The sequence below is a fragment of the Sciurus vulgaris genome, assembly GCF_902686455.1.
Source record: "Sciurus vulgaris genome assembly, chromosome: 7".
NCBI classification, from domain to species: domain Eukaryota; kingdom Metazoa; phylum Chordata; class Mammalia; order Rodentia; family Sciuridae; genus Sciurus; species Sciurus vulgaris.
The window spans coordinates 48657740-48682695 of NC_136467.1; the positions used below are offsets into that span (position 1 = coordinate 48657740).

A 24956-nucleotide genomic window follows, 5' to 3' on the forward strand; every position below is an offset into this window, starting at 1 on the left:
TCCTGAGTCCAAAGGCCGAATACTGTTGTTCCAAATATTTTCAAAAGTAAATTTACATGAAATAGAATGATTTGAACACAGAAAAGAACTAGTAATTTCCTGGATTTGAGGGTAGGCTGTTAGTGGGGAAATAAAACTTATCACAAAGTGTTGTTTCCATGAACTGAATTGTGACCACAAATGGAAAAAGTATAAACATCTTTTCAAACTTTAGCAGTCTCATTCATCCAAATTTTATTACGATAATTTTATACAAATAGACAGCTTCCACTATCATAAATGCCTTCTGAACTATTGATTATGCATACAGTACTACAGTAGGGAATCTAAGTGTGTATTACTTAAAATTTGACAGTTTGATTAAATAACCAATAAAAAGTATAACAAAATATTGATCTTTTATATCTGTATTTAAAAATGCTCAAATGATTCCATCTTAAAAGTTTATAGTTTTAATAAAAATCATTTATAGAAAGGAATTACCTGTCAAAATATTAATTTTTAGTATTATAAAGTCCATAGAATATTATTACTGGAAGTTTCGTAGTGTCAAACTGCTATAACAAAGTGCACGAGGAGCTACAGTGGTGGCTCAGTGGTAGAGTGCTTGCCGAGCACACATGGGGCCTTGGGTTTGATCCTCAGGACCCCATAAAAATAAAACAAAGGTATTGCGTCCACCTACAACTAAAAATAGATGTATATATAAAGAAAAACTTAAAAAAAAAAAAAAAAGCCACAGACCAGGTGGCTTAAACAACAAAAAAGTATCTTCTCACAATTCTGTGAGGTAGAAGTCTGAGACCAGGGTGCCAGCATTACTTAGGTTTGGGTAAGAGCGCTTTTCCTGACCTGTAAATGGTCATCCTCTGTCTTGCTAAGTGCATGAATACAGGGAGAGGCAAGTTCTTGGTGTCTCTTTTCCAAGGGCCCCATTCTGGTAACCTCATCTAAACCTAACTATCTCCTAAAGGTTCCATCTTCAAATATGTCCACATTGGGGGTTAGCTAGGTCTTCAAAATCAATTTGGGGAAATATAGTTCAATCCATAGCAACTATATACTTAATTTATACAATCACTTTTAAAATAAACACTCAGAACAAAAAAAGTTACCATTTAGAATCTAAGAGGTGCCAAGAGATAACTGATACTTATTTAAACTAATCAATAGTACATAAGAAATAAATACTAGAAATTAATGGTTAACTCAACTCTCTTTATAATATACTATGGCTATTAGTTCTATTTTCTAGCACTTTGCAGAGCCTAACAATTTTATACCAGGCTTTTCCATATGTAGCTATGTTCTGAAAATATAATCTATATTTGATTCATGTTATAAACAAATCCATGTATTTTTTAAAGTGTGTTTAAATGAGGCACTGCTGTTTGTTAAATCTTTCCAGGAGAACTAGAACCAAAATGATTCTTTTTTTTTTTTTTTTTTTTCATTTTCAGAATAATATAAAGCACAGTTTTTAAACAGGAAATGTTTACTTATTAAATCATAAAATAGAAGATTTGTATATAAAAATTTGATTCTAGACACTAGATAGTTTCAGAACTACAAATTTTAGAGAAGATGAAATAAACTCAGAAAGAATTACAAATTTAAATTCAGAACATAACAGTGAACTCTTCAGACACTCCTAACTACAAACTTAACAAGATAGAGTAGCCTCAGCGCCATATCAGCCAGCTTCATAGCAGCTGTGTCTACTGGACACTTGGCCACACCACCAAAATATACCAAAGTAAGGTCAACTCTGTTTTTTTTTTTTTTTTTTTTAAATTTTATTTTATTGTAAACAAATGGGAAACATGTTGCTTCTCTGTTTGTACATGGCGTAAAGGCATACCATTTGTGTAATCATAAATTTACATAGAGTAATGTTGTTTGATTCATTCTGTTATTTTTTCCCTTCCCCCCACCCCTCCCACCCCTCTTTTCCCTCTATACAGTACTTTCTTCCTCCATACATGCCCCCCTCCCTAACCCTAACTCTAACCCTAACACTAACCCTTCCCTCCCCCCATTATGTGTCATCATCCACTTATTAGCGATATCATTCTTCCTTTGGCTTTTTGAGATTGGCTTATCTCACTTAGCATGATATTCTCCAATTTCATCCATTTGCCTGCAAATGCCATAATTTTATCATTCTTTATGGCTGAGTAATATTATATTGTATATATATACCACAGCTATAAAATCTAAAATTCTCCTGAAGGCAGCAGTCTAAGAGAAAGTCATTCAACTTTCAACTGCATGCGTTTATGTTTGAAATAACCTCCAAGATGTTAGGAGAACTGTGTATTATCTCTCCTTTTAAAAACATGACTGTGGTGGAAGTGATTCATCTCCAGTCCCCTCCAATTTTACGTGTAAAAAATAACTATGAAAGTTAAATGTCAGTTAAGTCTTGTAAGCCATTCCCATAAAATTTAGCCTAATCAGGAAATGGGTTTCTAACCTGTGGCCTCTTCCTGGGAAGCACACTGGGGCCTTGATGGTAATTTGCTAGGAGCAGAGTGAGCTGTAACAGAGGCTTGACCTAAAGGTCTTAGAATAGGTGCCCAGTAATGCAAGTAGCATGCTCAGCTAAACTCCAGTCTGGCTTGATGTCCGTATTCAAAGTGTTTGATCAGGTAGCTAGGGCTGGCTTTGGCATTACAAAGCAAACTACAGTATTTATAGCTACTTCACATCAATTAAGTACACAGCATGTAAGTCATTTACATACTTTATTTCATTTCATCTTCACAACTCACATTAGGTGTTACATCCGCGTTTTACAGATGGTGAGAACAGAATCTGGATAGAAAAGCAACACATTCAAGGTCATATAGTTAAGTTTTATGCTGGAGTCAAGGACAGAATCCAGAACTATCTGAATCTATGACTGTTTATTTCTTCCTCATGAGGGAAAGCACTGTGCTTTCAAAGTCACCAAGGTTATAATAAGAATCCAGAAGAAGAAAGTGCCAGGGTTAAGGGACTTACCAAGAGGCAAGAAGCTGGGCATTTCTGCAGAAATCTAATGGTGTTCTAAGTCCTGAGATGTTCATGACACCAAGACATGAGATCTGAGAAAAGTCCAGACAGTAGAAGACACTACCATTTTGTGCTCATCTGGCTGCTCAGGATCCACCCCAGGAACCTGAGAAACCAATCACAGAATTCCTGAAACAAGTCTTTCCTTCCCCACAGACCTCTGGTGGTCCTGGGGCTCCAAAGACATTCCAGGAAGAACAGGAGAGGGCGGGTCTCACCTGCATGCTCAGAACCTTCTGCCACATAAGCTGAGAACAAAGACTCTCCTTGACTCAATTCTAACCAGGCTCCTCTGAGCCTTCTCTCCTGGGCCCTGGCCTTGGTCCACAAAGATCTGAACAAACGCTGTAATAGTTTCTAACATCTCAAGGACACAACCCTAAGATGAACCTCTGGTTTCTGAAAATGCCTGCCTGAGAAAATCAAGCCTCCAAAAAATGTACTCTTTGTTCCTGCCCAAGTGCCCTATTTAAAGACAGGGTCCCTTGTCTTCCAGTCTGTGGGAAGACAGAGCTCCACTTTCAATAATCACCATCTAGCAGACAGTGGCCCAATCGCAGGCACACTGGCCAACCTTTGGAATTTTCACTTCCTTAGCCCTATTAAAACTCTGCTTGCCCCCAACCCCCTGCATTCCTTCATTCTCCCTTTAAATTGTCTATCACTTCTATACAAGTCAAAGTTCAGTATAAGATATCTTCAAGGAAAATAATTTATGAGCCCAAAATATAAAAGATCCTTTTCTTCCACAATCTCTATTTCTTTATTTAGCATATCACTAGATTTAAAATAGCAGAACACTACCACTTAATTTCATTTTAATGCTATTAATTCAATATCCTAATTTTAAAATATAGAAACTAGCGTATTCTTTTACTTAAATGAAACATGTTCTACATTATTTGTAGATAGAAAGAATTAATCTAAGTGTCAAAATGTGCCACGTTAATGAGAATAAAATAAGAGTAGTGCTATTAAATGGGAACAGCACTGCCATGTCATTATTCCAATGTTTAATCCAAAGGCATGAAATCCTATTGCCCAAATATCCAAGTATTCTATCTTTGAAAATCTATTTAAGTGGACTCAAACAATATTTAAAATCATAATCCCTTTTAACTGGCCCAGTGTGCTTTGGGCTGGTGTTTACCCAGCAAAGGTACAAGGAAGAAACATGATCAGGAAGATTATTCAACTTCATTAATAAGACTTCTTCTGTCTTGGCAAAATGGCACAGCTCAAAGAATTAGGGTTAAAAGCAGGCTTACATATCAAATTCCTACCTTAAATTTTTGAAAGAATCTCTTGTAATAAAGAAATTCTAACACCTGGAAATGTGCTAAAAGAGAATAACCCAGATTTGCCCATACTGTTCCCAGAAGCATAATGAAATAATTTTCGCATGTTTCAGAAAATAGCTTGGTATTTTATATGTAGACATGTTTTACATTTACATGTGTAAAATGTAAAACAAAATATGTTTCAAAAAGTTCAGCCAGGCAGCTGACTGATACCATCACTTCAGTTAGTACAAGTATCCAGTGATCAACTAAAAAAATCATACTTGGAAGTAGTTAATAAGATTGTAAGAAAAAATTAAACATGCAAAAACGGCCAGGATGATTAAGGGTGGCTAGCTCTTCCAGGAAAGAAAACATAACTTATAAAAGTTGGCTCTGACTGTAATTGATCAACTGTAATAATTATATACATTTGTAAGTATATATGTACTAATAACTTTTAAAATTCAGTATAAAGTTCATGGTATGCAACATCAAAAACATGTCTTCCATTTCAAAACTAGCATGATACAGGAAGGGCAAAGTTATGACTAAAGATCTAAACATTCTGATATCAAGTGTTTTCAAAGGCAAAAGGTTTAATCAAATTGTTATCAACCTTCTAGTGTGGTCAAAATGCCCCCACCCCTGACTCACATGGCAGACAATCAACTATTTAGAACCTGTAATAGGCAGAATAATGGTCTCCTCAAAAATGTCTACATCCCCAGAATCTATACATACACTACCTTCCATGACAAAAATAATTTTATAGCTATAACTAAAGACCTTGCGATGGAAGATTATCTTAGATTTTCCAGGTGGGCCCAATCTAATCACATGAACCTGGATCACAGCAAGTCAAAGGTCTGTGGCAATCCCCTCAAGAAGACCGATAAGAAAGGTCTTATGAAGAATATCTTCTCAAAGAAGATTCGTACAACTGGGTGCGAGTCTAGTTGGTAACAGTGCTAAGTGCATAGTAGAAAACTAAGCAAATAAAAAAGTATTAATCCTAGAGAATATAAAGAGGACAAAAATTGAAGTCATCATGGTATACAATATGGTTCACCTGTCAATATCTTTTGCCTTGTTTAACTAAGCAAACAATGTTAATCTGATTAAAATTACAATCTGTAAAATACAAAAGAACTATATTGCAATGGAAAGGACAATGTATTTGTATAAGAGTGAGGAAAAGAGAGAGGAGGCGATTATAAGCCAAGGAATACCAAGGCTGCCTACCACCATCAGAGGCCAGGAGATGGCAAGAGACAGCTCCTCCCTTTCAGTCTCCAGAAAGAACCAACCCTGCTGACATCCATAGTTCAGACTCCCTGCTTCTGGAACTGCGAGAGAATAAATTTTCACAGTTTTAAGCCACCTGGTCTGTGGTACTTAATTATAGAAGCTCTAACAACAAATATATTGACCTTTAAGAATCTGATGTCACTGCTTTTAAGTATCTGCACCCCAACTCCTGCTGCCTAAACATTCAGACACTCCCTGTTTAAAGAGCAATCCCCAACATTCTGATAACATAACATACAAAGGGGGAAAGAATTACCTGGTATAGTTTTAAAATACAAAGAATCCCCTAACAATGTCAAAAACAGTAGTCAAATCACTAAATCTACTTGCTCTCCTGGTTAAGAAAACATCAAAACCAAAATGAGGCACCCCTTAAAATGCAAGGATACAAGGAGTGATATTTTACTTCCTCTTATAATCTCCTTAGTGTATTCCTGTTTTGTAGTATTTATCAAAAAGTTTCTTTTACTCTGGAAATTGAGGCAAGAGGATACCAAGTTCAGGGCCAGCCTCAGCAACTTAGTGAGATCCCCATCTCAAAATAAAAAATAAAAAAAGGGCTGTGGATATAGCTCAGTGGTAAAGCTTCCCTGGGTTCAATCTCCAGTACTTAATAAAATGAAATAAATTTATTTTACAATATTCTTTATAAAGGTTTTGCCCAAGTTGTATATATAACTTCATAAACTTCAGGGGCCTTTTTAAAACAGAGAACAGACTGTGACTTATTTTATCCTGGGCATAAGTAGGAGATAATATGCCCCAGAGTTTATTCCATCCAGCCCTGGAAACCTAAAATGTGATCATTAATTACTGACTTTCCCTCCTTAATGAAAAAAGGATGCTTCCCAAAGTATTTTGGGAATAAGCATTATAAACTCTAGAATTATAGAATAAAGAGGCCATACAGAGTGTGGTGTAGTCCCTCCTGAGAGATGTTCAAACAGGGCTATTATGAAGGGATTCTCTAGAAAGGAAGCAAGCATCTCTCAGAATGTTAGGCAGGCTTTCAAACTACAGATGATGAGAAGAACTAATGGCTTGTGACCAGTATATTTTTAATGATTTTCATGAAATGGAACAGAATGGACTAGAAAACAGCAAGAGTGAAAAGCATGATTTAAATGCAAGAGCTGATGGACATGGTGGTACATGCCTATAATCCCAGCGGCTTGGGAGGTGGAAGCAGAAGGATTGCTAGTTCAAAGCCATCCTCATCAACTTAGCAAAACGCTAAGCAACTTAGCGAGATCCTGTTTCAAAATAAAAGATAAAAAGGGCTGGGGATGTGGCTCAGTGGTTAAACCCCTGGGTTCGATCCCTGGCACCTAAATAAAAAAATAAAAATAAATGCAAGGGTTGTTTTGTGAAACTGTAACTTATTTATATATGCAAAGCTAAAGTTATGGGTGTGTTGGGTTATGAAGTTAACTTGGTTTCTCACTGTGGGTCACAGTCAAAAAAGGTCTGAGTGCCATTGTCTTCAAGGATAAACATAATAACCTCCCAGCAGATGAGACTTGCAGACAGAGAGAACCTGGACCCAGAGCCTGCTTCAGTGAAGGGAGCAGGGTTGAAACCCTGACTGGCTGGGCACTTTCCAGCAGAGGGTCTGAAACCAGCAATGAGGGAATACCCCACTATGAGACCATCAGGAAGGGCCCCACGAAACCAGAGAAGTTCAGAGATTCAAAGCAGAGGGCAAAAGGTGATGTACAATGGCAGCAGATGTGATGACACTAAATGGGCTCAGGCAGCCAATTTAAGACAAAAAACAATAATAATCACTATGTGATAAAAAGCATTCCTTGCCCTCTAAAACTTTTTGTTTGTTGGTGTGGCTTAGAAGCAGTTTACATTCAAGAGAGATAATGAAATAATAATTAAACCTGTGGCAGAATTTTGTATCAATAATATTTATTTGATGTCCTGGGACACAGTTTCAAAGATGACATCTTAAAAATAATTTGTCAAAAAATGGGGGGGGGGTTAATTTGTCAATTAACTTTGTTGTGAATCATTATAAAAAAAAGAACATTGTGGGTTGTATTATCTTGTGTTGTTACAAAACAATAAATTTAAGTACAATCATGAGCCAAATTTGTGAGCTATCTTCAAAATGCATTTAACATTTTCCCAAGTGGCTCCCTTCCTCCATCACTTGGCTGATTCCTATTTATTCTTCAGGTCCCTGCTGGAAAAGTTTCCCCAATGCTCCAACTTGGGCAAAGTACCCCTAGGTCTTCTCATTGCACCCTGCACTTGCCCAATCACAGCATTTATCATCTGCATCAATACAATTAGTCTATATCTCCCATAGGCCAATTATGTTTGCATGCTTGTTGTTCTCTATCTTGACTTATCTAACTTTCAACCTAGAGTTAACTATCATATTAAAAACAAAAACAACCCTGAGACTGAATGAAATCACATTCCCTCCATCTTCTCTGACCATTGACAGGCCATCAGAAAAGCAGAGAGCAAAAACTTCAAGCTGGATTCAGTCATACTCGAAAACTTCCCCACATCAACAGGCCCTACTAAGGTGAAAGAGTCTATAAGCTTTATATGGTTTGAAAAAATCGTGGCAATAGTTCAGGATAGGAAATCATTGAAGTTAATACAAAATTTTGGCCACATGTGCAGGCTTTATTAATTCTTATCTCTTCCTTTCTCCACATCTTTTTTCTTATAATAGCAAATTCACAGTAAATGAATGTTTAGTTCAGATATGAACTAAAAATTGTTCACTAAGTTGGTCCAAACTCAAATCACTATGAACACTTCATCAAGAAATCTGTTTTTCTTTTTCAGCTACAGAAGCAGCATTACAATTCTCTCTCTCATACTCTCTCCTCTGACACCTGCGCAATAATTTATTTTGGGTCCAGAAAGGGATCTGAGGACACCCATGTGGCTGCAATGTCGTGCTAGTGCCTGGACTTTTCCTCTCATTCTTGCAACTGTAATTCACTGACTTATTGTGGTTGAACTACTTTAACTAAATCTGATCTTCTTTGAGCTTCCCTTCTACATTTTTCTAACATCAACAGAAACTGTGCATATTGTACTTGAAGACATATTTTGTATTAAATAATTTTTTTCTGGTGGCAGTTGTGTGTTTATGTTACTTAAATCACAATATACCCATTGTTAAACAGGAAGTAGCTGCAAATAAGCTTGAGAGATAAGAATTAGACCTTTTCTCCAGGTCCACAGGCATTTAGAACTTGGTATATCCAAAACAAAACCCTTCATTAGCATTCCCCAACAGCTTCAAATGCTACAAGTTCACTGAGAGGTCTTATCATCCCCTCAGCATCCAATAAAGAAAATTCTTTGTCCCCTTTGGTTTTCAGATAAGTCAAGTTGTATAAATACTAATTTGTATCACTGGAACCTATCACTTCCTTCCTATTCCAGGATCTCATCTGGATAAACACAAAAGACCTAATGGTCTTCCTGGTTTGACCTCTGCAATCTTCTGCCACATGCCATCAGATTCTTTTTAAAACACAAATCTACCACAGGAGAAATCACTAGTCCAATTTATGTTTCCTAAGGAAAGAACAGCTGCCACTATGTGTCTGAATGATCAAAACTGAGTTAGATCAAGCCTTACCATCCAGCTGTCAGTTTGTATGAAAACCCAAGGGTGGAGTTAGTTGGTCACTGAATGGCATCTTGAGTATGCAATCAGTAACATCCAGACTGTGGGAAGTTATGCAGGTCAAAGGGCTTGGGTTCTTCCATAAAGTGGGAAGAAAACAAAGGGATGTAAGGGAACCTGCAGATAATAAGTCTTAAAAGGCATTTCTAAAATGAGCAAAGAAGGAGCTGGGGTACTGCTCAGTGTAAAGCACTCACCCATGCACAAGGTCCTGGGTTCAATACCCAGCACTGGGCAGGGGGAAGCAAAGACACACAGGCATGCATGGTAGAACATATCTATGTCCTACCACTTGGGAAACTGAAGTAGAAGGATCACTTGAGCATAGAAGTTTGGGCCCAGCCAGGGCAACAAAGTGAGAATTGGTCTCAAAATTTTTTTTAAAAAAAGAGCTAACACTATATATACACTAGCACGCACACATGGATGCACTATAAAGAAACACAAGGACATGATGACTGCAGAAGTCAGGACGGTGACTGAGTATGGGTGTTGGAGGGGGGTTGTGATTGGAACCCCCTCCAATCATGCAGGGACTTCTGGGGGTAGCCTGCAAAGCTCTATTCCTTGAGCTGTATTACGGCTGCCAGTGTTTGCTTTAATATACTTTATTAAGCTATGCATTTGTTCCTTTGGTGTTCTTTTATTTGACAGTGATTTAAGGTTAACTCATAACACGGCTCTTATCATTCACTGCCCTGTTAAACTTTTCAATGGTCTCACATTGCTTATTAGTAAAAGTCGAGATTACCAGCCTCCAGTTACCCCGCACTGCACGGTTTTCTGGCTTCTGGTCGACCTGAACAGATGCCGAGTCGTCACAGATTTATTTCATCAGTCTCATCCGCCAGCAATTCGGCTTCAGTTCTGGGGCCCTTCTAGGTCTCTACCTGGAGCGGGGGCTCTTGCCCCCGGCCGGCCTGGTGAGGGACAACGACTACCTCCGAGTTAAGTTAGAAGAGAGAGAAATTTCTGAGACTTCTCTAGCAGTCAGTAATGGTGATGATACTCATCTACCTAGAAAAGCAAAGAAGCGGGCTTTTAAATTGGAGGAAGATGAAGAAACAGAACTAAGTTACAGATATTCAAAGAAACAGTGGAAGAGGCAAGACAACAATAGCATTAATGAGAGGGTCTTGGATCTGGAACCAAAAGCTATCACTGAACAGACTGGAAGGAAAAAAGGCACGAGAAAAAAATAAAGCAACAGGTGGCACAGTGGATGAGGAGGAGGAAGAGACCAGAAGGAAATCTTCAAAAAAAAAAAAGGAGAAATGTGAACATAAAAAACAGACCAAGAATTCCAAGTGTCTTAAAGCACAGATGTCAAAAGAGGGGCCCACCCAGAAGTCTAGTTCTCAGAAGGTTCTGCTAAAAACAACCTTGTCAAAGTCAGAAGGAAAGGCGGGGGAGGCACATGTTCAAAAAGACAGCCCCAATTCTTCCACAGAGTCGGAGTCTGGTTCTGGTCATGATTCGAACAGTGATGGTATCAGCAACGTCACATTGGAGGTTAGAAATTCTGCAGAGAAACTGTCAACTGAGTTATCAAAAAACCCTCTACAAAAAATATAGCCGCAAATAGAGACCCTTCATCTTTTAGAAGAAAAAGTAGGTCCAAATCTTCAACATGTCGGCTTAGGATCAGACTTCCTTAACAGGACTCCCATAGCACAAGAAATAAAAGCAAGAATCAATAACTGAGATAGATTCAAACTAAATAGCTTTCTCTCAGCAAAGGAAACTATCAGCAATGTGAAGAGAGATCCTACAGAGTGGGAGAAAATCTTTGCCACTCATACTTCAGATAGAGCACTAATTTCCAGAATATATAAAGAACTCAAAAAACTCTACACCAAGAATACAAATAACCCAATCAACAAATGGGCTAAGGAAAGAACAGACACTTCACAAAAGAAGATCTACAAGCAATCAACAGATATATGAAAAAATGTTCAACATCTCTAGTAATAAGAGAAATGCAAATCAAAACTACCCTAAGATTCCATCTCACACCAATTAGAATGGCTATTATCAAGAATACAAGCAACAATAGGTGTTGGCAAGGATGTGGGGAAAAAGGTACACTCATACATTGCTGGTGGGGTTGCAAATTAGTGCAGCCACTCTGGAAAGCAGTGTGGAGATTCCTCAGAAAGCTTGGAATGGAACCACCACTTGACCCAGCTATCCTACTCCCTGGCCTAATACCCAAAGGCATACTACAGAGATACAGCCACATCAATGTTCATAGCTGCTCAATTCACAATAGCCAGATTGTGGAACCAACCTAGATGCCCCTCAATTGACGAATGGATTAAGAAACTGTGGTATGTATATATATATATATATATATATATATATATATATATATATGCGCAATGGAATATTACTCAGCCATAAAGAATAATAAAATTTATGGCATTTGCAAGCAAATGGATGAAACTGGAGAATATCATGCTAAGTGAGATAAGCCAAGCTCAAAAAACCAAAGGACAAATGATCTCACTAATAAGTGGATGATGACACATAATGGGGGATGGGAAGGGGGCAAGAATGAAGGAAGGAGGGACTGCATAGAGGGAAAAGAGGGGTGGGAGTGGTGGGGGGGAAGGAAAAAAATATATAGCCACAAACAAACTGGCTGCAAAAGCTGCCATTACCACTGGTAAAGGCAAGTCTACCAGAGCCTCATCTTTTAGTTCTGACTCCACTTCAGATTCAGATGACCACAGCATGGTGTCCAACCGCACCCCAGAATATGCTACAGGGTTCTTAAAGACAGTAGGCCTCCTTTCAGGAAGAGGCTGTCCAGGTCCGGGACTGGCAGTACAGACTCCAAGTGCCATAGGGTGGAAATTTGTGGGCTCGAATACTAACAAACATTCTCCTGGTCCTCCTCCAGTGTGTCTCTCTCCACCAGTTTAGGAAGAGGATGGGGGAGAGGAGAGGACCTTCTTTCTTGGAAGGGAATGAGAGGTCGGGGCATTCGAGGGAGAGGTTGAGGACAAGGGCATGCTGTTTCCTGTGTTTTAAATACTAACATTGAATATCAGAAGCAGCAGCAATTGAGATAGTAACAAATTCATCTTCTATTATCCAGAATCCAGTAGAGATACACAAGAAGGACTATAGTCTATTACCACTGTTAGCAGCTGCCCCTCAAGTCGGAGAGAAGATTGCATTTAAGGTTTTGGAACTAACATCTGATTACTCTCCTGATGTCTCTGACTACAAGGAAGGAAAAACATTAAGCCACAATCCAGAGACCCAGCAAGTAAACACAGAAATTCTCTCATCTTTACCTGCCTTAAAAGAAGCTGGGAAATTTGATTTGGTTTATCACAATGAAAATGGAACCAAGGTGGTTGAGTACACTGTGACACAGGAGAGGAGGACCACTGTTTTTTGGAGAGAGTTGATTGATCCAAGACTGATTCTTGAATCTCCAAGTACACCTCAAGTACAGAACATGTCTGAGTATGACCTTTCCACCTCATAGTTTAAAAATGTCTTTTTTGTGAAAGTGACTATAACCTGAACTTTTTTTTATTATTATTTTTTTAAAGAGCATTTGAAAGTCTGGATTTTTTTTAATCTTCACATGATTGCACTGGGGAAAAATAAAATCTACCTCATCATTTAAAATAATACGGGTGTTGGTTTGTAGACCCATTTTTTTCCTTCAAGTTAATTTCAGTTCACAAAAGTTAAAACTAGACATTCCCTGCAGACATTGTTATATACCAATAGTCTAGTTTCTTCTCTTTTTTCTATTTTTTTGACCATTAAGTAGCGATCGTCAGTAGGAGTTTATAATACCAAGTACAAGAATATGCTGCATATCTTGTTTCAATAAATTTCACTAAGTAACATTTAAAAATATTAAAGCATGTTGCTTGACCTAATTTTTTAACATTTGAATTGTTCCATTAAATGTGGAGCATCTTATAAATTTCAAGTATACTTGAAATTGCCAAGAGTTAAAAGAGATAGTGGGGCTTTTTGCAGGCAATGGGTTAAAGAATCCTTTCACATTTTCCTAATTTAAAAATGAAGGATTCACAGGACCCTGTGTAAGAGCAGTGTGCCTGCAAGAAAACTGTATTACCCATCCGTGGGTAGGGGATTTGCTGTGGGCCTCAAGACCACAGAGTGTGTTACCTACTACAAGATGCCAAGTACCTGGCTCAGTGCTTTGGAGTGAGGATCTTGAACAGAAACTTCCTGTTCTGTTATTATTCAGTACAAAGCAAAAAAGGCTAACAAATGTATACTGTGAAAAAAAACTTTCTTCTAACAAAAGATCAGATCCCTCCTTCAGCTTTGCAAATTTTTAAATAAAATCATACTGAACATAGAAAAAAAAGAGAAAGTCCAAGTTCCTTCACGTAATAGACAAGGTCTTGTAGCATCTGGTTCTCTACCCAAAACCTCAGAGCTGTTTGTCTCCTGCTTACATTAAATGTTCAGTTCCTGAAAGCTACTCTGCTTTCTTACATTGCCAGGCCTTTGTACATTGGTTACTTCTTCTTGCAACAGTCAAACATGGCTCCCTTCCCTCACAACTTGGCTGATTCTTGTTTGTTCTTTAGGCCCCTGCTGGAATACCTTCAGTGCTCCAACGCTGGGAGAAGTACTTCTGGGTGTTCCCATTATACTCTGTACTTTCCTGAACACAGCAATTATCATCTGCATTAATGTTGTCTATTAGTCTATATGTTCCAGACACTAACAGCTGGATGTGTAATTTACCCTCAAAATTTTGTATGTCTAATACTTAACAAAGTGTCTAAAACAGAATAAGTTAATGTTAAGCTTATATAAAATGAATATGTACATAATTTATTTATAAATGAAAAGGGCATTTGTTGGCAACATTTATAAGGAAGCAAAATACAAGCAATGTAATAAACATAATAATACCTAACACTCTATGCCTCACAGTGTTTTGTTAACTTATTTAATCTTCTAACATTATAAGTGAAGTATCATGTTTGTCTCCAATTTACAGATGAGGAAACTGAACCATAGAAAAACCAAAGTAACACAATCAAGGTCACACAGCTAGTAAATGGGATTAGAACACAGGCCATCTGACTCCATAGTCCTTACTCTTATTCCAATAATGCGTTACCTCTACCATTCACTTCAAAGATGGAAGCAAATGCTTTTAAAGTGAATAAGACCAAAGCTCTGTTGTGGTTACCTGATTGGGAACACACGTGGACATTACATATATATAAGATCATGGACGCTCAAATGCCAGGGACCAGGGAGGAAAGGATACCAGGTGTGAGGGAGCACTTCAAAGAGCAGGTAACCTGAGACTCTTTAACTGAGCTATGCACAGAGATGTCAATCCTGACATTCCTTCTGAGGGCTTTCAATCAGGTAGCAGGTACACTGTCCCTGTAATTATGGGCTGACAGACAAAAGGCAAGTCTCCAGAGTAAAAGTGAGATCAAATAACTATGGGCAGCCGTATTGTGCAGGCACCAAATCAGTCAAAGTTGTGTGCAGCTTCAAGACTTCTGTTCTTGGTAAGGTTAGACTATCAGTCAAAATAAATCTCTCATTCATTCATTCCTTTGTATAATTTACTAGTGCCTTTGCAGCAGGTATACCATACCAGGTTCTTGGAACTCAAAGGTTAAAACATGTTGGTGCTCCCTCATTAAGTTTGTGTGCCAAAAGGGGAGACTAACAAATCAAAAATTGCAGTATAAGCAAAACAGCCTATGAGAGTTTTCCACAGGTTCCTTGGAGCATCCAAATCATACTGTCAGAGTAGGGGCAGAGTCCAGGAGGCTTCTGGAAAGAAATTTCTTTGTTGGTCACATCTAGAAGACATCAGACGACCAGTTGAGCAACCCAGATACTACTGCAAACCAATGGGTCGAATAAATAAATAAGAATGGGAATTTCCAGGGTTGAGGGGCTAGAGAAAACAAAACAGAGAAAGAATAAATGTGAAACATGAAGTTCAAATAGGTACAAGACAGAAAGGTGGAAGGAACGAGATGGTGAGTTTGGGATACCTATAGGAAGCAAAGTCAGCTCAAGGTTGGTCTGTAAACCTATTGTTTGTGGAATCAGGGCAGAGTTGAAAATGCTGTGCCAGTAATCCAAATAGACCACTGGAGAGACTGCATGTCAATCTGCTGGTGAGACCTTTTAAAACAATAAAATTACAGAATTAATGAGAAAAGAAAAATCTGCAAACTCTGCATGGGGCATATATTGTGGTGAAGGTGACAATAGGCTGATCTTTTTTATTTCTCAACAATACCTTTTCCTGATGTGCTCGCCTACATTCAACAGTGATAGAAGCAGAAGCAGCACCAGCAAAATACATTCAAAGTACCGAGAGTGAAAAACAGAAAGAGGAAGAGAGGAGAAAAATGACTGTGGGTAATGAGCGTAGCAGCAGCAGTACAGGCGCCATGGAACCGAAGGTACCCAGGGTAAAAGCAGAAGACAGCAAACATACAAGAACTAGGAGAGATGGTCTAAAGGTTCTGAAGGGGAATAATAATCACTAAAATATCTGCATCGAGGACATCCATGAGCCCTGATAACCACAACTGGGAAAGAAGGCTTTGACGGTCATCTGCCCCCACGATTGGTGACATAAATAAAGTGAGAAGACAAAGTAGACAGGAGAAAGACATATGGGTAAGTGAGTTATCTTTTCCCTCCCACATACCCTTTCTCTGTTCTAAAGTCTTTCTCATCTGGGCATCAACATGCAACCAGTCACCCAGGACAATGCCTAAGACCACCCTCTCTTTTACAATTTAAATTTCAGTATACCTGAGAATCACATGGGCAATGTTACAATGCAGAATCTTAGGACCACTCCAAGAGGTCATGATTCAGTGAGTCTGGTGGGAGACCCTGGAATCTGTCTTTGCAAGGACCCTCCCTGAGATAAAAGAATCACACTTTGAGAGGCAATATACTAGATCCAATCAAGTGCTGTTAAGACTTTCTTTTCCTAAATGTTGCTAAAATTCATTCCTTCTCCTCATCCTCCCTGTCTTAATTGTGTCTTCATTTCCCTCCTAGACTAATATTATAAGCTTCTAACCAGTTCCTCTTTTCCTGATTCATTCCTTCCAGGCCATCCTACACACAGAAAGCTTTCTAAACTACAGGTTCCTATGGGATAAGCAATGATCTGACCCCTGACTATGTCTCCTCCTGCTGTCCAAAGCCAGCAGTGCTGACTCTAGAAACGCAAAGAAAAGAAGGGAAGACGGATGAGAGAGCCCGCAAGCATGGCTAAAATGTGTTACCTTTATGGATATGGCAGAAGACATGAAAAGTAAAAGGTCATTCTGAAGATACCCAAGGTAAAATGAACTACCCGGCTGTATAAGCGAGACTCTGAGCACACGCATGCCATTATCACTCTTAGCTGTTTTAAATATCTACATAGCATTAGCAAGAATGCAATGTCAGCAAGACTCTACATCATAAGTGGTATTAGAATTGAACACATATTTTATCCAACAAATAAAGCCAACTTCAAAAGTATATTAAGAAATATCTCTGAAATAGATTACAGATATAAATGCAGGACTTGCCAGCTAACATTTTCCCTCAAGATATGGGACAAGGAACACACAAAATCCAAACATCTGTTTGTCAAGTTTTTATATTAGAAAAATTTCAAGTCAGACTGTAAAGACTGCGTGGAACTTTATTCATAGTACCTGTGTTTGTAACATGAGGTTAGGGGTACCACCTTAGACCCCATTAAAAGAGGGATGAGGATTCTTCCCTGACTTGACACAGTTTGAAGTAGGACAGAAAAAAATTACAAAACAGGTAGAAAGGAGACATAAAGGACAAGGAAATAAAATTTCACTTCAGAAGTTCTGCATGCCTTTCCAGGCCTGACATTCCCTAATCCAGTTTCTTTTCCAAGTCTGTTATTTCCTGGAAAATCTGAAAATGTATTTGTACATTGTTAATTAACACCCCTTCCCCAGTAAATAGATTTCAAGTAAAGAGAGATATGATATTTTGAGAAACCTGTAATTTAGGGGACATTCCAGCACTAGCTACTGATCAGATAACGAAGATCACACAACAGCTTAAGGATCCAGAGACTGACCAGACCACCATAAACTGTCTTGCAATCACCAGACTGGATATCATTCCTACATACCTTCCCAAACTTACCCCTCACCAAGTTTCCTTTAAAAGAAGAGTCAGGAACCCCCAAAATGCATCTCAGTCTTGAGATGCCTACACTCTCTTGAATGTGTTCCCCTTGCTTTACCCCAAACCTGTCTCTCCAGATGGCCGTGTTCCCCCTTCAATGTGTTGTTTACTTTCCCAAATAAGTAAACCTCTGTCTATGCCTCTGACATGTGCTGAAATTCTTTTGCTGTCACATAAGCCAAGGACCTCACTGGTCCTGAGTCCAGTTCCCCCTTCTTTCTGGGAACTCCTTGGTTCCTTCTTCAGTCACCTCTTCTGTGACAAACTTTACATGCAACTCTGAAAGCCTGTGTTACATTTAAAAAGTCCATCTTGCCTCATCTCTGAGCAAGCTGGCACTGAATCTTAGAATCAACCTACAAATAAAATAAACTTTGAATTTCTTTTTAATTGTGTATGATTTTAGCTGTCAAAAAATATCTTAAAGTTATTGCTAGTACGAAATTTTAATAGAACTACTTTAACCTCTTTGGCATTTGAATAAATGGGAAGAGTTTATAGAGTTCAAGTTAGTTGTTGCAGCAATAATTTAGGTTAGTTGCGCATCCCAGATGGAGTGTGACTATTCAACACAAAGCTGCTCAATAGCATTCTCAGACAGATGATGCTCAGCTCTCCTGCACACCTGACTTCACCTCTCCTCACCTCTTCTCCACAAGCTTAATTCAGTCCCAGGTCTGCTCACCCAAGACAAAATAATAATACTGCAACCTCCTGCTTATGAAATAGTATTCAAGAAAGGAAATTCCAATAGCCAGGTTCCTAACATATCCATTTCTGTAAGTTATAAAGAATCTGATCAATGTAAAAGGCTTCTGGCCATTGGTTATTTTACCTTCTTGTTTCCAAGGATCTGAACTGGATAAAAGGAGAGAACCTTCTTGAGATCACAAGATGAAAGGGAAAGAGAAAAAGAAAGGCAGAAACTGCGAGGGGGAAGGAAAGAGAAAGGAAAAACATGAATGAGAAAAAGCTAGGGGAATTGGGGGCTGGGTTTCTGACAGCCCCACACTTGTTTCCAGGAGTCCACTTTAATGGATTCCAGGTGCATTCTGGACTAAGCCTCCGTCACTGAAAGGTCATGAGAGGAAAACCTGATCTTTTTACTCACGGTGCCGCGGCTCCACATGTTGGGGCCCAGCTACTTCCTCCCTACTTTTGATTTTCAGTCTTAACTTGCAATTTAGAAAAGTAAAAAGCCTGAGAAACAGCTGCAGGGAAATGCATGTGGAGCCTAGCAGGCGATGTTGAGGAAGGCGGGCCTACTCTTCATTTCTGTATGTACAGCTAGGAAACCAGCTGGTCCACTTCAATGTGACAGAGGCTTTTTCCCCCTTCTCTTTATTATATTATTTTATTTTATTTTGCAAATACACCCTCAGATGTCACCATCCAGAAGTTTGCAATCCACAGGCAAAGATTTAATACTCAGTCTGTTGCAGGAAAAAAAAAAAAAAAAATACAATTACTTCTCTGTCCAAAAGTTCAACTTCTTTGTTCCCCTCACCAGTTCTCCTGATTTCCTGTAGCCAACTGGCTCTAATGCAAGAGTGAAGTAATTTCTTTCCTCTGTGATTTATTTTCTGTCAGATGATAAGTAAGCAAAAATACTATAAGGAAAGGGAGAGAGAATGATTCACAACAAATACTTCAAAAAATACCACCCTCAAATGACACAGTAGGCAAAATGGAAAACTGTGCACCATAGAAACAGTTTCATCTTCACAACTATTTCTGGGTAATAATGACAAACTTTTTAGTAAAACTGTGTGCCAAGCACATAATACCAAGAGCTTTTACATGCATTATGTAGCACAGAGGAAACATCCATATTTTACAGATGAAAAGACAGGTTTACAAAGGTTAAGGAATCTCCCAAAGGACACAGCTAATTAAAATGGCAAAGCCAACATGCAAACACTATATGGATCTGCCTCCAAAGACCACTATGCCAGGACTGCTACCCATGCTTTACAACTTAAGAGGAAAACCCTGGAAATCCTACCACTGGGAAATGCACACTGGATATCTATCCCATCCTAAGGTTTAAATATGGCCACTCTGTTACAATCCTATCTTAAATCTCTTTCATTGTCCTATTTGATTAAGTGAAATAGGGTAAACTTAATTATATCTTTCTTAAGTTATTCAGGTTCTGGTGTTTTCCAATAATTCAATGAGCCTTTGGTTTTGTTATTTGTGTGAGAATTTGGTGAGGAGTTTTGATGTCAAGTTCATATGAAGAACTTGGCTAAGATATGTAGTGTGCTGCCTGATGGACACAGAATCATTTAATTTCTTTACATATAAAAAAATCAACTGAAGAATTAAGCTAGACTGAAAAAGAAAAAGTAGCTTGGACTAAACAGTCCATCTCCTCCATCCCCATCCTGCTTCCCCAGGATTCCTCCCCCCCCCTCCCTCCCTCCCTCCCTCCCTCCTTCCTTCCTTCCTTCCTTAGCCTCCCTGTATTTTAATAATATTTGCTTAGGACGTCCTCTATTGAGAGATATGCACATGAGAAAAACAGGCAAGGCAGTCCCCATTCTGTGTATTGTGGTGTGAAAAACAGACTCATGCACTATAAGGATGTTTATTAAAATGGTGGGGGTTCTTCATGAAAACCCTAGGAGAAATTTCTTTGGGGATCCTTGGGCAAAGAGCAGTAGTTCTACAGAGTAAATGACCTGCTTTTTAATTTCATGTACATTGCAAACTTGAAAATTGAGGAAGCCTACTTTCTTTGTACACACACACACACACACACACACACACACAAACACACACACACTCAGGGCCCACTTTTGACATGGTCTGTAAGATGCATTTTAGCAACCAAGTCCTGCCTCTTCTGGTGGATGTCCCCAATCCCACCCTCTTTTATTTTTCAGATACCTTTAATTTGAATCTCTTATTTTACATTTCCTTAAGGGAATAAGGATAGCATGCACAAACAGGCACAAATAAGCAAATAAAAATGCAGGCATATTATGAAAATTTTATTGAAGTACAATAATATGTACTGAATCCAAAAACTCATTCTAGAAATTGATTTTTAAAAAATCTCTTAAATCTTGACTAAACCCTGTTTTTATTATTTTCCTATTTTAAAGTTTAACCTCTTGAGGGTAAAGAAAAAAAATAAAAGAGGATTTTACTTATTTGCAATATTTCAGTAAGTTTTTTAAGCTACGTAAGACTGGAATTCAGGAAGCAATCATTTAAAAATGAAGATAGCCCCATGTGCCAATTGGCACACACAGAACTTGGCTACACAGACTAGGAGATAGTATAGAAAAAGTGAATTCACTTTAAGTGTACTTGTTATCAGTCCTAGGTTTATCATCTTAGCTCATTATGCCTTCTAAAAGTGTCGTATGGTAACTTCTAATCAAGTTTTTACATAAAACAGACCTGACTGCAATCTAAATCGTAGCTCTCATTTAGAAGACAAGATTGACAAAGAAAAAAAGGTTTAATTAAAAGGACTTTAAAAAGAGACAGACAGTATGTTTTTTTTATTTGATTTTTAGAACTAAGTGAAGTACAAGCTTAAAATATTCTGTTACTTTTACTGAAAGGAAGAATGTGTGGGTATGAGCAGAAATGAGAAGAAAAAAAAAAAGGAAAGATCTTCTGGGAAATAATGTGGGCAGCCCTGGAAAGGCAGACACAGTACATAGATAAACTTCATCTTCCCGGGGTGCCCAGTGGTCTGGGTACTCAGAAACACACACAATTAAAATGCATGCTGTCCATTTTCAATCACCACCGTTATTCTTATCAATCTTTCAGATTCCCTTCCTACTTTGTAGTAAATTAGATGGAATCAGTACAATCATATAGTATTTTCCACTTAACTTTTCTTTCACAGTGGCCCAAATTCTTAAATTTATTTACGGAGGTAAACTTTTAAGTTCCTTATTTACTACTCAATGAAATGAGCCACATTAGTAAATTTGTACCTTATTTATTTCATATGCTCTCCCAGACAGAAGAGGTACCACTGCTACTTTCCCCAGAGCCTTCTTCACTGGTGCTACCACTATAGGCTTGTGTTAAGAAGGGGCCCAGGGGAGCATCACTGAATGTTTTAATGGCTTAAAGACAAATGGAAAATTGTATTAGTTAAACAGATCCCAGTTTGAGATTTTGAATACAGGTGGTAAAATCTCCAAATAAATGCTGTTTCCTTAGCGTTTACATATACTAAGTTGCAAGCCAAAGAGGGTCGAAGTACTAGGTAAAATAACCTTAGTAGTAACTACCATAACTGTCACTGTTCTTTACTGAAGGCTTTCAATGTGAAGAACTTTGCTGAGTACTTTACACTGTTTTTCTCACTTAATTCTCCTAACAACCCTAGGAGTTAGATACAGCAGCTATATAAGATACTAATGCTCAGTGAGGTGTGGCAGTATATGCCTATAATCTCAGCAGCTCAGGAGGCTGAAGCAGGAGGATTGCAAGTTTAAAGCCAGCCTCAACCAATTTATTGAGGTCCTGAGCAACTCAGTGAGACACTGTCTCAAAATAATAAATAAAAAGGGTGTGAGATGTGACTCAGCGGTTAAATGTCCCTGGGTTCAATCTCCCATACCAAAGGGGAAGGAAAAAAAAAAAAAAAAAAAGATACTAATGCTCTAAGAAAACTAATCTGATGTAACACGAATCAAGAGTAGAGAGCTTGAATTTACACATAGGCCAGGAGGGTTAATCCAGGTGGGTACTTTTTCACTGCACTAGAGTGCAATAGGATACCACTGTTGAAGTCAGTCATCAATGAAAACTAAAGAAACCCCTCACTAAATAATCCTTATACTCCATTCCGAACAGAAGAAATACCTCTAGTATTGCAGAAGAAATACCTCTAGTACCCAATGCTTGCAACATTTTGCTGGATGCAAATTATAAAATTACTAAGCCATTTCTTCATCTTTAAATCCCTAGCACTCAACACAGTAAGCCCTAGCCTTACAACAAAAAGTAAATGCTCAGTATATGTCTGTTGACTGAATAAATTGATGAGCACAATTCAGTCAAATTGATTTTTAAAAAATCCATTTTAAAAAGTTGTTAAAACTTCTTTCAGTTTTTTAAAAGCTGAAATTTATATAAAATCATTTAAAAGCACAGCCTAAAATGTTCAAATGGCTCAACTATCTATTCCTCATCATTTCTGGAACTAGAAACTAGTTGTAAAGGCACACCCTCAGTTTCTATCCCTCAGCTTCCTGAGGTCAACAGAGTCAATTTCAGTCCCGTTAAATCACAGACTGGCTTTTGGCTATAGACAATGGTACAGAATTGTACCTATTGTTATCAACACTTGCCATTAATAAAGTATTCATCATCTAATAAATTTCTACATATCTCCAATGGCCAGTGAATCTGAACATGTAGAAACTATGTGAAAATTAAAATTTTTATTGAAGTTACCTATTTTCCTTCTTTCAATCAGAGAAGGTGTCTAATCCTCTGTAATGACAGTATTAATTTATTTGTATTTATACACCTGAATGGTTTATATTATAATGATAAAATCATGCTAGTATTATATAATTCTCGACTTTGAAAAAGAAAATACCCTTGTAAACATATAGGTTTTTTTTTTCTAAACAAGGTAAACGTGGTTGCCATTTTTAGTGAACTGCATGAATGTCAAGTGAGTTATTGCAACACTGGATAATATAATCTTATAGTTCAAATACCAGATAAATTTTCCATCTATCTTTTATTTACTGATGTCATGAATAAAATATGATCAGTTAATGTCACTCAAAACTAGAAACTACTACATACGTGTGTAGGCTCTGTATTTGTAACAAACCAAATAAAGGTTCTCCTCATCCTAAAATATTATAAGCTTTGAAATGAATGCATATACTTAACAATAATGCTAAAAAATCAGTTCTGGTATGGATTTAATGTCAACTCTTCCATAATCTTTTTCATTAAGAAATTTCAGATATTTGTCAGACTCACAAATCACTATTCTTCACCTTTGCAATATGCAAAATATAATTCATGGAAGATGCAATTCATCATAGAATTACTTGCATTCACTGATTTTTTCTAAGCATTTAAAAATGAGCCCTCCCCAGTCCTATCATAAGTAGCAGCTTATGTAATTTTAAAAGGATATTTCATATATTATATAAATCTTTTTAGTGTGACTGAACCATGAATGTACATTAAAGCACAATATCAGTAAAAATAACTACAGAATGCCTAGTTTAGTAAATTCAACTCATATCTTTCTGGGAGCAGCTGGAAGTATCAAATTATAAACAAATAAAATGAATTCAAGTTAATTAAAAAGTAGAGGAAACTTGTTCTTGAATCTCAAGCCTCTAAAAGTAAACTACTAAATAATTAGAATTCTTCACACAATTACACTATAATACTGATTTTCCTATAGGTTTGGATGGTCTGGTGGTTACTGGATAGAATCTTTTTTTTTTTTTTTTTTTTTTTTTTTTGCGGTACTGGGGATTGAACCCAGGGCCTTGTGCTTGCGAGGCAAACACTCTACCAACTGAGCTATATAGAATCTTATATATAAATTGCTAGTAATTCATCATACTGACTTGTAGCTCCTTATTGTCATAAAATGCAAATAAGACCTTATTGGCTGAAATCTCTTGCTAGTCAAAAGTTTAAATCACAGAGGGAGATCAACCAAAACCTAATATCAAAAACGAAAACAAAATGAAAAAAACTAATAATCTACATATATGTATATGTAAATGTGTGTACATATGTATGTATAATGTAATTATATGTTTTATATATACATACACACATGCTATATGAATTTGTGTAACCATATATTACATATAGGTAAACCGTATGTGTGTGTGTACAAGGCCCCCTAGTTGTTTCCATAAATTTCATTCCAGCAGGCACTGTAAACCTTGGAATTCCAGGGAGGGAGGCACTCCAAGGGACTGGAGTGTATGTACATATTTGTATACACACACATACACACTAAACGTATACACAAAATAGCACAGGTGTGCAATAGGCTATATTATCTCAGTATGTGTAAGTACACCCTATGATGTTTGTACAATGACAAAACCACTTAATGATGCATTTCTCAGAATATATCCCTGTTGTTAAATGATGCATGACCATACATGCAGGTTACACAAAGGAGAAAGAATTCTCAACAATCAACACGACATTGTTTGCTCAAGTTAGCAGATTACTTTTTTCTTTGATTAGATTGCATCTAAACATTTTTCTTCTTACTCGAAACATGGTGGTTACTGCATTTTTTTGAAACAGGCCATTCATAAGCCACAGGCAACACAAGTAACAAGCATTCCTCCTACACACACACACACACACACACACACACACACACACACACGAAAATCTGCCCTCTGAGGTTTCAT

General features: G+C 37.6%; 1 protein-coding gene and 1 pseudogene across 5 annotated transcripts in view; one reads left to right on the plus strand and one right to left on the minus strand.

The window, feature by feature from the left end:
- The window catches only part of DSE (dermatan sulfate epimerase), a 76272-nt gene that overhangs the window by 20777 nt on the left and 30539 nt on the right, over positions 1–24956 (minus strand). The gene's annotated exons all lie outside the window — the stretch shown is intronic.
- Positions 6685–17861, plus strand: LOC306666904 (coilin-like; annotated as a pseudogene). The gene is made up of 4 exons: positions 6685–6796; positions 7105–7356; positions 9891–10885; positions 11993–17861. The product of its transcript is annotated as a coilin-like (transcript).